This window comes from Gorilla gorilla, chromosome 7 (genome assembly GCF_029281585.2).
Source record: "Gorilla gorilla gorilla isolate KB3781 chromosome 7, NHGRI_mGorGor1-v2.1_pri, whole genome shotgun sequence".
NCBI lineage: Eukaryota > Metazoa > Chordata > Mammalia > Primates > Hominidae > Gorilla > Gorilla gorilla.
Window position 1 is genome coordinate 63,939,242 of NC_073231.2, and position 11,339 is coordinate 63,950,580.

Below are 11,339 nucleotides of genomic sequence, written 5' to 3' on the forward strand. Positions count from 1 at the left end.
TGCTGAGAAACAAATTTTTCTCCTTGAACATTGCACAATTAGAAGCAAATTTTACCAAAGAGCTAGCATAAAGTTGGAGAAGTTTGCATGCAGTAGACCTCACTTAGGGGCGTCTTTCCAACTCAAAACAAATCCCTCCTTTTGAGTCATGGCCACAATACACATGATGCACCCCTAGTGGCCAGGCCCTCACAGCCACGTTCCTGTAGCTGGGACAGCCAGCTTCTCTCTTGCAGAAATTAAAACTCTAACAGAGAGACAACAGTCTCAGTGTTGCTGCAACACAGTCATATTAGTATAATGCTCTGCAGAGAAACTCCACAACCTTGCCTCTGAGGTCCCTGTGGCGCCCAAAAGAAGAGACGTTATTCTCTCAAAAAATTGTCCTTTGGCCTAATACAGCCAGGATCAGATTCTTTCACTAGCATCTTTTTTTTTGAAAACAGGTTTATTGAGGCCTTGCTGGTACACAAAGAACTGCACATGTTTACTATTTACTACTTGATGAGTTTGAATATATGCAGACACCCATGATACATCACTACAATCAAGGTTATAGGCATATCCATCACCTCCCAAAGTTTCCTGGTTTATCTTTGTTATTTGTTTGTTTGTGGTAAAAATAATTGACACGAGAGCTACTCTCTTAACAAATTCCGAAGTGCACAACACCGTGCTGTTAACCATTGGCTCTGTGTTGTTCACTAGCCTCTTTCTATAATATCCTTCTTCTGCCACTAACTGCTCACTAGTGGCCTCTACTGGCCAAAACTGGCTTTATCTTTCCCTCACACTAAACATAGTTGGCAGGGATTTGGGAGGCTTAGAAAATTTTTGAGGCAATAAAATATGTTCCCTGAGATCTGCCTGAAGTCTTTATGTCACCGGAACTCCAGAACCTGACAGGCAGGGCCCAAAGAAAGGGAGATGGGCTGCTGGATGAAGCAGCCTGTAGACAGATTGTCAGACACCTAGTGAAAACAGAACAAAGAAGACCTGCTACCAGGGGGCAGACCCCATGAAAGATTGCTGCAACAGACTGCCCTTGTCTGCATTTCTCACTGCTTCCTGCAAATTCTCACAGCGCTCTGGCTGCTCCTCTGGTCAACTCATCATGTCCTCTGTCCTGATTACCTTTAGCACCTTCTGTGGGAGGTAAATGGCTAGGTGAAAAGTCTCAGTTGCCACATTTGGACTAAATCTCATTTCCACCACTTACTTGCTATGAGGTCCTGGGGAAGACGAGTGGTCTCAGTCATCTCTGGTCTCCTTATCTTAAAATAAAGATACCTTTATCATATGATGGTCATGAAGATTGAATGAGGTCTTGCCAATGCAACAGTTATCAACAGTTTGCACATTCATAAAACAGTATTTTAAAAACGATTAATATTTTTAGTTTCTAGAGTCATGACTGAGACAGCAACAGCCCAAGCTTAATCTATGTTAAAATGGTGATTTGACTCGCAATGTAAAGTAATATTTATTTCAGACTACTTGTGGGATATTGTTCATTCAAAATAATGATTAACATATTTTCTTTATTCTAGCTATATTTATAAATACATATGTGCATATTTTAGCTTTGAATGGAATTTTCTGGTGATTAGTAAATCTGGTGTCCAGTACTTATGAAAATTATTCTATGTTAATGAGCCAGTCCAGCCTAGTTTATAGGAATACAGTCAGAGATTTTGCTCTCTCTAGAAAACTACAAAGCCTATGGGATATATTAATAGTTGGTGCTAAAACAAGTAATTATGTTCTTAATTCTTTTCCAATGGTGACTTCCTCTAGGCATAACCCATAGCTTTTCATATTTGTATCTCCATTAACACTAACTAGCAGGGCTGCCTGTTAAACATATGTTTAATGAATGAAAGACAAAAGGAAGATAAAGGAAAGAAGAGAAAAAGAAAAGGCTTTCTGTGTTGGGTCACTTTCTTAAACAACTTCTTGATTTTGGTGCCCTCATCCCAACCTAAAAACTGTATCACAATTTTCCCGTCTATTCCCTCCATGTTCAGCTCTTTGTATGTTATTTTTATAATTGTATCGACACCCATGAACAATTTAATTAGATAACTTGGTGGATAGCATTTCTGTATGAGTAGCATTTATTTACTTTAGAGAAAAATATTATGTCTTAACTCCAAGAGGTCATTAGTGTGAGGACTTCTCATATCCTAATAGGATGTCAGGGACCTATTTCCTAAGTATGGCTTCCCACCTCCCTCTCCCTCCCACATGGCTGAGGTGAGCCAGGTACACCAGAGCCTTATTGACACACAGCGTAGCCAGACCCCCTAGCCATACCAGGAAGGAAATAATTTAACAGAAGAAACTTGGAAAAAGACATCAAGTTTTTCATAGCAAATTATTCATTCCTACTTAATTGAATCTTAGCTTTTTTACTTTTTCCTCCCTCTTTCTTACTTACCACATACTTTTCCACCCTACAGTTGCTGGAGTATTGATTTGCACCTCCCTTATAGTCATAAATTAGTCATGTCCTGGATATAAAATGATCTTATTTTGAGCAAATAGCTACAACAAATAGTTCTTATAAATCGGCTGATGCTTTAGTAGAGAATTTTAAATAATTCATGAATTTTTCTGACTTACATGAAGCTCAGGAGGATGATTGAATCCTGGAAGAAATGGGTGTCTCTTGAGAGTTGTAGTTCGTGAGTAGCTTTCCACTAATTTGAAAATATATACTATAGGAGCTGGGAAACTAAGCATAGCAAGTAGTATGAGACCAGGCTCTTAAAGCACAAGGTTGAGAAAACATTCTTCACTGTAGAAAAAATAATGAGAATTCATTGAGGTTCAATTTTTTCACTTTTTGTTCAAGAATGATGAGAGTGAGTTTCTCCTGTGAATATTACAGTTTTGGTTTTAATTATCCTAAGTATGGTTTATCTGTGTTTTCCAAAACTTGTTGGGATGGTTGTCTAACTTCCTTATATTCAAACCTCAGATATATATCTGCCTTGTTGAATATGAAGAACTCTAATATGGCATTAAATTTTTCGTTTTAAATAAATATGGTTTGGGGTACGAGAAATGCTATTTAATGTATATATTTTTAAAATGAAGAGTTTTTATTACTACATAGCAGTGAGACAAAATGACATTAATACATCCTAAATCATTACTGCTATGGTAGGTAGAAAACATGTTGGTATCTGTAGGTTCTATTTTTGCTACGTGCTCAGCATTATATAATCACAGAATAATAAAGTTTAAAAGGAAATTAAGTGTCTGCTTATTCAATCCTTCATTACTGCCTCAATAAAGTTAGGTGTTTGCTCCAAAACAGACTCTTTCCTAGGAAAATATTTATTACCATATTACAAGACCAAATTTACTCAAGAAATGACAGAAAGAAATATAATAAAAATTAGAGAATAATAAAAAGTAATAAAAAATTCTTATACTCCTAAAATAGGCCATCCCATCCAGTAGAAACAGATGATTTCAGATAATTTAAGTTTATTCCAAAGCCAGAAAAGAATAGAGAATTTTGTAACTCATTTCATGAGGCCAGAATTATCCTGGTGATAAAACCAAACAAAAATAGCATAAAAATTAAAAAGATGTCAGTTTTGCTTATGAATGTAGATGTGGAAATCCAAATAAAATGTTAACGCATTAAACATAGCTATGTTTTAAAATAATGATACATTTTTGCAAACCAGGGTTTAACTGAATAATTAAAAAATGGCTTCACAATGTGGAGTCTATTAATGCCGTTTAGTAGATTATGAGATTAAATGAGAAAATATATGATGATCTTGGTAAATGTAAATTATCACTTTCTAATGGAAAAACCAAGATCTCTTAGCTAGTGTACAGAAAAAAATTTTTTTTTTTTTTTTTTTTTGGAGACCGAGTCACCCAAGCTGGAGCGCAGTAGCGCCATCTTGGCTAACTGCAAGCTTCTCTGCCATTCTCCTGCCTCAGCCTCCCAAGTAGCTGGGAATACAGGCGCCCGCCACCACTCCCAGCTAATTTTTTGTATTTTTAGTAGAGACGCGGTTTCACCATGTTAGCCAGGATGGTCTCGATTTCCTGACCTCGTGATCTGCCGGCCTCGGCCTCCCAAAGTGCCGGGATTACAGGCGTGAGCCACCGCGCCTGGCCAGAAAGAAACTTTTTATACATTGATAAAGTATGTTTATGCAAAATATATAAAAGATAAAAAATCAACTGACAAATATTAAAAAATGCTATTATACTTAAGGACAGAATAAGACAATCTGCTTGTGTACCTAGTTTGTAACATGATAATTAGATGTAATAAAATAAATAAGACTACAACTGACTTATTGATAACAAGGCTTTTAAAAAAAGTATACAGGTTGGAAAAAATCAGTAAGATTCTCATTATTGTCTAGAGTAATCTAAAAACCTATTAAAATCAATAAAGATTTTTATAAGTTTGTTGTATTTAAAATTAATCAATAAAAATGAATAGCTTTCTATACATTAGTATAGCGTGTATAAGAACATAATTAAATCAATTTTCTAACAGTGAAAACAAAACAAAACTACCAAATGCCCTTAAAAACTTAAGAAATACATACATTTTTGAAGAACAGTATAGCGTTTATTGAACTTTTGTAAAAGTATTAAAACTTTTCAAATTACAGTCAACCCTTGAACAATGCAGGGGTCAGGGTACCGGCCCCTGTGTGGTTGAAAACCTGCGTATAACTGTTCATTCCCCAAAACTTAACTACTAAGAGCCTACTGTTGAGCGGAAGCCTTAATGATAACATCAACAGTCAATTAACACATATTTTGGATGTTATATGTATTATATACTGTATTTTTCAATAAAGTAAGCTAGAGAAAATCAAATGTTATTAAGCAAATTATAAGGAACAAAAAATATACTCACTATTCATTAAGTGGAAGTGGATCATCTTAAAGATCTTCATCCTTGTCATCTTCGCATGGAGTAGGCTGATGAGGAGGAGGAAGACGAGGGATTGGTCTTGCTATTTCAGGGGTGGCAGAGGCGGAAGAGGTTTAAAGGAGGTAGAAGAGGATGCAGGAGAGGCAAGCACACTCAGTGTAACTGTTACTGAAAAAATCCAGGTGTAAGTGGACCTGTGCCATTCAAACCCCTGTTCTTCAAAGGTCGACTACAGTCTTATTAATTTAATTACAGTCAAAAACCTCCAATGGGTTTTCTTAATGGAATTTGATATGTGTGATTTAAAGTTTTCTGAAGAGAAAGTCTATGAACATTGCAATGAATATTTTGAAAAAAGAATAAGATCATACTTAAAATTATGTTAATTAAAAGTCTCTGTATTATTTTGATAAATCACAAATCAGTGGAAAACAATAGAAAGTGAAGAAACAGAGATTCATGTAAATATGTGGTGTGTTTGATAAATTTGCTATTTTAAATCAGTCAGGAAATGATCAACTATTCAGGAAAAAACGGCTAACAACCAGCTTTGCTTTGGGAGAAAATAAATTTAGATATATGTGTCATACTGTATACAAAAAGTAAAGTCTGAATAAATTAATGAATAAATATAGAATGTAACAGAATTTTTAAAAAATAATTTGGGAGTAGGAAAAATGTCTTTAAAAAGACAAACAATATTCTCCAGTTTGGAAGCAACCAACAGTTTTGACTATATCTCAAAAGACATCATGAACAAAATTAAAAGCCTTGAACTGAAATAACATATTTCATATGTATATATGAAAAAGAAATAACCCAATAGAAAAATCGATAAAAGTTATGAACGGGTAATTTACAAAAAAGAAAATGAAAGTTTCATATGCATATGAAAATATCACCAATGTCACTACTAATCTCAATTGGAATTTAAAACATAATGAAATAATGCTTTTCCCCCACGAGACTGACAAAACTTTGAAACATTAATAATATCCTGCGTTGGCAAGGAAATGGGAAAACAGGCACTCTCATATACTATTGATGAGTATGATTTAGTATGGTGTTTTGGAATGCAATTTGGTTGTGTCTATCAAAAACAAGAATAAAAGTGTTAAGTAAAAATATACCTACTATGCATATCAAAACATCACAATGTATCCCATAAATATATACAATAATTATTTGTCAATTAAAAATAAAATTTTAAAAAGAAAAAGTACGCGTGGATATGCATAAATGTATGTGTGCAAAGACGGGTGCATGTTTTAATAGAAAAATATTGGGGGACCAAATACAAATCAATTTAAAAAATGTTTTTTCTGATGCATCCATCTATTCATACTAGAGGATAGTAGTGAATGGTTAATCAGAATGGGATATATCTACACTTCTGATATGAAATTATTTCCATGGTAGAAATATTGACATGAAAAACATAAGTTGCAGAAAATAAATGTAGGGTGAACCATATAGTTAGAAAGAGAAAACAAAACCAAATTAGGAGTGTATACATATTTAATGTAAATTAAAGAATATATCGAAAGTTTGCACATCAAAGTGTTGACTATGGGAAAGACCATGGGTGGAGTGGGACGTCAAAGGAAAACTTGCCTTTTTTCTTTTTTATATCTCACTGTCTATCTCAGTCCATTTGCATTGCTATAAAGGAATGCCTGAGGTTGAGTAATTTATTTTAACAAAATGAAGTGTATTTGGTTCACAGTTCTGTAGGCTGTACAGGAAGCATGGCATCAGCCTCTGCTTCTGGTGAGGCTTCAGGCTGCTTCCACTCATGGTGGAAAGTGAAGGAGAGCCGTTGTGCAGAGCTCAAATGATGAGGGAGGAAGCAAGGGAGGGGAGGGAGGTGCCAGGCTCTTTTTAACAGTTGGATCTCATGGGAACCAGTAAAGTGAGAACTCAGTCATTACTGTGAGGACAGCACAAAGCCATTAGTGAGGAGCCTTCCCCCATGACCCAAACACCTCCCGCCAGGCCCCACCTCCAACACTGGGGATCACATATCAACATGAGGTTTGGGAGCCAAACATCCAAACTACAGCACAGCACTGTCATTTACAACTTTGCAGTAAGATGAATTCACTTATAGGATTGAAAAAAACAAAAGCAATCAAACTCTTCCCCAGATAAGATGTACTCAATATCTTTGGAATCTTCTAGGGGAAAATGAGTATAGCAAAATTCTAAAGCAACAAGAAAAAGGTAGGTAGTGGCAAAGCTTTCAAATAGGAATATGTTAAATAAGGTTTAACAAAAGCCAAACCACTAGCTAGTTTTCTTTGTGCTCCATAATGTAGTTTTTAAAAATTTCAGTATGCACAGATTATAATAATTCAAATATATTGTCATATTTTGCCATATTTGTTATATATGACAACCCTTCATAAGTAAGACCATCTAGTTAGCCAGAACTCTGCTTTGTAAAATGAGAATCAGCACTGCTACTTTCAATGACAGGTCCCTAAAGTGGAGATGACAATTTGCTGTTCCGTTGCAGCAGAATAGAATGTCAAGTAAAACATATGCTTTGTTCAGTCCAGCAAATTCTTTACCACAACAAGTTAAGTTTCCTCTTGGTGGTCATAATTTTAAGAACAAAGATTAATTTGACATACAAGAAAGAAGAAATACTGCAGCTTGGAAAGGAGAAAATGGAATTCAGCTAAGGAAGGAAGAGCAGGCTGAACACTGGCCTCATAACTCATGTACTGTAAGGCAAGACTCTCTCCTCAAGTGTTTTGTTATAAATTAGGAAGGAACACAGTGCTTTTCACTAAATGCCTCAAGAAGAAAAATCAAATTTTTTAAATCAGTGCTGGGAGATGCTTGAAAAATAGGAGCTACAGATTATGAGCAAGGGATATGGTAAGTAAAATCCCTCCACATGCAAATCCAAACTGGAGTGTGAGACTGTGACCAACCTCTTTGGAGCTTTCAGTCTTTTTGTCCCGTTCTCTCATTAGGTGAGTAAACTAAGGATTTGATAGGTAAAATGACTTGGCCGTGGTCATGTGGCTAGCTTGTGGCAGACACTCACAGGCCATAGTATCTTTGAAGCAGTTCTCTGTATTGGTACATGTTTAATGTGTTTTGGAGCACAATGCAAGAAAAGGTCTAGAATTTTTGAGTGAATTTATGCCTTATCTTATCATTCATTCACGCATTCATTAGCAAGTACTTACTACAGGACAGCCACTCTGCTATAAACCAGCATGTAAAACAAAAAATGAATAAAAGAGTTTTGGATTGCAGCGGGCTCAGATTCCATCAGGAAAGTCATGAAGGAAGGACTGCAGGAACTTTCATCAGTCTATGGGTTATGCTGCTGTCAGATGAGGACACATTTCCTAGTCCTTTCTTCCTCTGTCCATCAAAATAAAACACCACGATGGGGCGTCTTCAACATCCTGTTCTGCACAAGCGCTAGCACTGTGAAGACTGCCCAAGTTTGTTTCTGTATGAAGGAAGGTATACAAAGTATATGCAGCATTATGTTAAATAAATGTCAATTTTCTCCTTTTATAATATCTATTTACCCTATTTTCCAAAGGTATGTGAAAACCAGATATGAGAACTAAAACATAATGAAAAGTTATCTAGATATTATATTTGTCCTAAATTCCAGTAAAAGAATCCCTTTGTTGGTAACCGTAAGTAAAAAAAGGGATCTAAGTATTTGACTTTCCTGAGCCACCGAAAGAGGTACGCCAGTAGATGTCTGTCTTACTGAGAGGGAGTTAATGGTCAATAGTCTGTTAGTATTATTTTCCCTTTAATAGTCAAACTCTTCCTTTAGTCTCTGAAAGTTTTTCTCAAATCCCATATCAAGTTCTTCTGCCCTCTCAGTATACAAACTCCCTTGCTCAGAAAACGGCTCCATTACCCTCTTTGGGCTTATTTCAGTCCTAAACAACCCCACCGCCACAGTTCCATCTCCACAGCTCTGTAAAATGATATGGGGCTCATCAATGGGATTCCCTTCCTCATACAGAAAGTTGGGCACTCACCAATGAGCCAGAGCTCTACTGGTCTCTGAGTATGCAAAAAAGCCTTGGTCCAGCCCAGAGTAACTTAGGGTTGAAGTCTTAGGTTTCTTCTACTGCTTCAAAACCCCTGCCTGCAAAAGGGCATAAGAAAATCTGGAGTTCTTTAGCTTTTAGCATGTCATAGGTGCTCAAAATGATAAGAAAGCTCTTTCCTCTGCAGTGCTTCCCCTCATACTCCTCATATTCCTTTTGTAGTAACATAGAATACTTATTGACCTGATGTAGTGGATTGAATGTTACTCCTTTAAAAGATATGTCTACCCAGGATCTGTGAATGTGATCTTATTTGGGAAAAGGATGTTTGAAGATGTAATTAAAGATCTCAGGACTAGATCATCCTGGATTTAAGATGGTCCTTGAACCCAATGACAGGTGTCCTTATACCAGAAAGGCAGAGAGAGATTTGAGACAAAGAAACACAGAGGAGAAGGCCATGTACAGATTGAGACAGAGACCAGAGTGATGCAGCCACAAGCCAAGGAATGCCTGGAGCCACCAGAAGCTGGAAGAAGCGAGGAATATTCTCCCCCAGAGTCTTCAGAAAGAGAGGGGCTTGGGTGCCACCCTGATTTCAGACTTCTGGCCTCCAGAATTTTGATACGAATTTCTACTCTTTTAAGCCACCAAGTCTGTGGTAACTCGTTATGGCAGTCCTAAGAAACTGATACAAATGAGAACGTGTATATTAACAACATACTTCTATATGAAATCTGCAAGAACAAAGCAGTATATAAAGTTTAATACCATTTTTGTGGAAAAAGCAATACCCACATATACAAATCATGCACAGGAAAAAAATAAAAGGAAGGATGTGCGTACCAAAATGTTAACAATGGTTATCGCTGGAGAATGGACTAGAGGTGATACTATGATTTTCTCAATAAATTTTATTTACCTTCCACAGAGTACCTATTATAAGCTATTTTTTTCTGGGTTGTGATTAATTTGATATGATTCTCTTCAGTTTCTTTCATGATATACTCCTCCAAAAGCATCCTTCTAATACAGCTACTGTTATTCTCATTTTAAAAGTAGATGCTACCTACTCTTAACCTGGCACATGGAGAATATGTTTAATTCATGGAATATGCTACAAAATATGACACAGCATACATATGGCCATAGGAAATTATTATTTGAATAATATATATTTCAAAATTGCTAAAAGGGTAGATTTTAAATGTTCTCACCTCAAAGTGTGTAAGGTGATGAATATGTTATTTAGTTTTATATATGCATTCCACAAATACTTATCTCAAAACATTGCATTATATCCCATAAAATAATTATTGTTGTCAATTAAAAATAATAAATAGTAAATAAGCATAATGTGGGATTTATAAAAAAAATTATTATTTGAAGAATTTTGAAATCCTCAAACCAAGAGAAATTTTCATTACAGAAAAAACACCATCATCAGGTTGGGTCTTCTTAGCAGTACAGCGTGAAATAACCCAGGATTAGAGTTAAAGAAATTTGCTTCTTTCCCTTTTATTAGCCAGCTGACTTTGAGCAAAGATTAGGTTTTCTTTTTATTAAGAGCTTTGTAGAAACAAAAATAAAAGATTTTTTAAATAAGATGAAATGAATTTATAGATGTAAAGTGTACTTTGATTTTTATAAAGATTCAAATAAATTTTGGATAAAATTAAAATCTAGTGTGGTAGAAGAATTAACTCACATTAATTTTGTGAAGCACCAATTCTTATTATTTTATATTTTTTCCCACAGGTGTCACATGCCAAAATTGGTAAGCTGTCTAATGCCAATGAAAGGTTTCTAGCTTTTTAATTTTTGTTCTATAAATAGGACACACTTAACTTTTCATGGAACTTTCAGTAAGTGGTGTGTGTGTGTGTGTGTGTGTTTGTGTGTGTGTGACTTGTGACTCTCAATAACCAATAACATTAGACACACTTATAACAAGAATAATTTTATCTCTCAGAATCCATCCTAGCCTAAAGCTATTTACTAGATTCTTATTAAAAATATGAAGTCGGGATGTTGGTTTTCCTAAAGATAAAACATCAGACAATAGAGAAAAACATCTGCCCACGTTTTTTGTCCCCAGAGCTTTTCATGCCCCAGTACCATCCAAAGTTTACCTTCTATTTTCTGTTTCCTTATTCTGGAAGGGAATCCCGGGAAAATCAATGATCAATTCATAATTTTAACAACTGTTTACAATCCTATGTGAAATTCAATAGTAAATTATTGTCATATCTAGAAGGTAATTTTATTGTTTAACATCTAGAGGTAAATAAAAACTCAATAAAAGAAACAAAAGCATTGATGTTAAGTAAAATATCCTCATATTAGAAAATAAGAGGGATTTTCTGTTTTCA

General features: G+C 35.3%; 1 long non-coding RNA gene across 1 annotated transcript; it reads right to left on the reverse strand.

Annotated features, from left to right (window-relative positions):
• Nucleotides 1-1,229: 1,229 nt before the first annotated feature.
• On the reverse strand, nt 1,230-9,041 carry LOC134759025 (uncharacterized). Its single transcript, XR_010134877.1, has 5 exons — nt 8,956-9,041; nt 8,131-8,402; nt 4,910-5,095; nt 2,626-2,800; nt 1,230-1,274 (listed from the first exon to the last, which is right to left on the reverse strand). It is a non-coding gene; the product is annotated as an uncharacterized lncRNA (long non-coding RNA).
• Between the last annotated feature and the right edge of the window lie 2,298 nt (nt 9,042-11,339).